Source organism: Camelus ferus, chromosome 3 (genome assembly GCF_009834535.1).
Source record: "Camelus ferus isolate YT-003-E chromosome 3, BCGSAC_Cfer_1.0, whole genome shotgun sequence".
Classification (NCBI taxonomy): domain Eukaryota; kingdom Metazoa; phylum Chordata; class Mammalia; order Artiodactyla; family Camelidae; genus Camelus; species Camelus ferus.
The window spans coordinates 108,345,412-108,348,530 of record NC_045698.1 but is presented as its reverse complement, the minus strand read 5'-3'; the positions used below and the strand labels follow the sequence as shown (position 1 = coordinate 108,348,530).

The following is a 3,119-nucleotide window of genomic DNA, read 5'->3' as shown; positions in this document are numbered from 1 at the left end:
GAAGAGCTACAGCATCAGACCAGAGCCACCCATGGTCTCTGTGCTTCCATCAGTTGCCTGAACCCGTAAGTCCCTCTCACCTGAATTTTCTCCGCAGGAATGCCAGCGGGAAAGTCTACAGCAGGTGGAGGAGACTGGCTGTGCCGATAGAAAATACAATCTGATGCTTGTTTTTAAATCCTAGCATCAAAACCAAGCAGAAGCTTTGCGCAGTGGCAGTATCGTAGCCAATGAGGTTTATCCGAGGCGCGATTATTGCTAATTGAAAACCAAGCAGAGCAGAAAAAAAAGGGAAATGAGAAAGATAAAAGGATGTGGTTGAAAACCAGAGGGCCCGGAGGGGAGGAGCTTGGAGCGGTGGGCGGCAACTCATAATGCTTGGCAGAGACACCCTCTGCACGGTGGCAGCGGTGTTTCCCAGATTCCCTTGCAGACCCGCCAGAGAAACACACACGTAGGCCTCGCCTGCAGTGACTGGTCATGGACATTCTAACAGTCAAAGGAACCAAGGCTCTGAATGAGACTTGTTTATTTAAAGAGAAGAGACACCAATTTGTAGCGTTTGTAGCAGCTTGAGATCCAGTTCTCTTGTATCGTTGCTGTGCTTAAAGAGGCTGAATGAGCCATCAGTAAACACAAAGTGCCCCACCGCACGGTGGGAGAGCCCCTCTCTGCTCCCGGGGCCGCCCGCTGTGGAAACCCACAGCCTGCCTGTTCTCAAGTTTTGCTCTTGTTCCTTAGATTGGCAAGGAGTTGGGTGCCCTTAAAGAGGGCATACTTGGCTTTGTCAGTAGATTCTTTACTGTTTGTTCATTAGTTTGTTTACTCATTCATTCATTCGTTCATTCATTCATTCACTCATTTATTCATAGTGTTATTGAGCATCTACTTTGCCAGCCTCAATTCTAAGCACAAGGGAGTATAGAGGAACACAAAAGACAGGGTCACTGCTCTGCTACCCTCACGGGGTTTACATTTCAGTGGCCTTGGGCTATGCACCTGTCTTACATTCACTGAACATGTTTTATCCATTAGGATTTATGCGAGGTGCTGGGAAAACTAAAATGAATGAGAAGGTGGACCCTGTAGTAATACCAAGGACTCAGGCAGGTAATTGTATTTTTAATAATATAGGGGCAGTCTGAGAGCCAGGTCCAAGGAGGGTATCTAACTTCCAATATGAGGGGAAATGTCTTCAAAAAATTGTTTCTCAAAAAGGACTTGAATTTATCTTTCTGTTTCATAGTTATTGTCCAGTAAATAGTTGAATACTCACAATGCTTAGAAGAGTGTGTGCCACATGTAAGCCGTGGATAAACTCTTGCGCATGTCATTTTTAGCTAGGCATAGTATTAAGGACATCGGAAAGTAACGAGTACTAAACCTAGAGGCAGCTACACCTCTGGACAATGAGACCAGAGAGAGGAAGGAATTTTTCCAACTGGAATAAGAATGAGAATCTGCAGACACCTAATCTGGTTTCTCTCCAGTACGACGCTGTTGCACACACACTACGGGCAGCGCTGCGGAATTCATTGCATGGATCTCTATTTTTAAAAATGAATAATGAGTTCTTAACACGCTCTTTGTAGACAGGCCCAGAGAGCAAAGGCGGCTGAATTCATCCTTTCTCAGCTGTATCAGACCTAGAAATTTCTCCTGGAGTGATGCTCAGGGAGAGAAAGCTGGGGGTTCTGCCACCATCTGTTCTAAGTAAATACCACCACTGGTCTTTATTTAGCAATCGCTCTTCCCAAGATCTCCGCGCTCGAGTTTAGAGGGGAAGGACGCAGGACACAGGGCAGTCAGCCAAACTCAAGTGGAGGAATAGTTACCGCATCAAACCAAGGCCATGCTCGGTCTCGGACCAAACCACAGAGGCTGCTGAGTACATCACAGCTGGGGCCTGGCCAAACCCTGGAGAACGCAATTCCTCAATCCCCACAGCAGAGAAGTACAGTTTGGATATTTAAATCCAGGCGTATCTTGCCTGTGGGCTATGTTTCCAAAGGCAAATATTGTTGAGCGAGTCATTCCGTCATGCTGTGCCGTGGGTGGCAGCAGGTTGAGGGGACTGGGAACAGAGCCAGGACTGGGGTAGGCGGCACAGAGGAGACGTGGGGGTGGGGGGAGTGATGGGGTCAGAAGCCAGGCCCGCAAGTCACAAATGTTACAGGATGAAGCTGTGTAGGAAGGTCCAGAGGTTGTGCAAATGTGAACCCACAGGAAACGAGGTCTGCAAAGTCTGGTAGCCCAACACTCAAGTAAAGAACCTGGAAACTGAGCCAAGGCACAAGCGGCGTTTTGCCAGCGACAAGAAAAAGACTGTGACGTGGAGACTTTCTGACCCAGTCTCCTCTGCCTTGTGTTTCTTTTCATCCCCGTCGGAGCCAATTGAAAGCCGGCCAAACCCAAAGCCCCTCTTACCTTTCTGCCGTCACTTGTTTAGATTCCCAGGCAGGACAGGGAACATACCAGGCTCTGGCTGCAGTATATTTATGATGCTCAGGCTCAGTGAAAAACCTGCAGGGAGTGAGTTCTTAGTAAGAAGTGTAAAAGGGAGTATTTGTCCATTCATTCATATATTTATTCAGCGCCTTCCATGTGCCAAACACTGTGCTAAGTCCTGGAGATAAAACTGACACACAAAGGCAGCCGTGGTCTGTGTGCTCATAGCTTACAGACCTGATGGGGAGAGTAGACGTTAATCAAAGATTTGTAAATTGAGAGAGAGAGAGAGAGAGAGAGAGAGAGGCAGAGAGACACCACTGTGGTACATGCTCCAAATGAGAAATAGCCAGGTCTGTCAGAGAGATATGAACTGGTCAGGGTAGTCAGAGGAGACCTCCCGAGAAAGTGACCATTTGAAGTCTGCAAGAAAGAAACTAAAGTTTGGGAGTGGAAGAGAACATTCTGGTTCTTCTGCTAACGGACCTCAGCAGGAGGGAGCAACGTGAGAATGAATGCTTCATTTATTTCACAATTCAGTTTTACGATTAAGTAATTCAGTCATACAGCAGACCACTGTGTGCTAGATGTGGGGCAGAATCCAAGTTTAGAAGGTACAGACCCTGTGCTGAAGGAGAACTATTGTAAGAGATCCAAACCTACCACAGGTT

The 3,119-nt window shown here is 47.2% G+C and overlaps 1 pseudogene; it reads left to right on the top strand.

Moving 5' to 3' along the window:
• Nucleotides 1-201: 201 nt before the first annotated feature.
• Nucleotides 202-290, top strand: LOC116662879 (annotated as a pseudogene).
• Nucleotides 291-3,119: the final 2,829 nt, after the last annotated feature.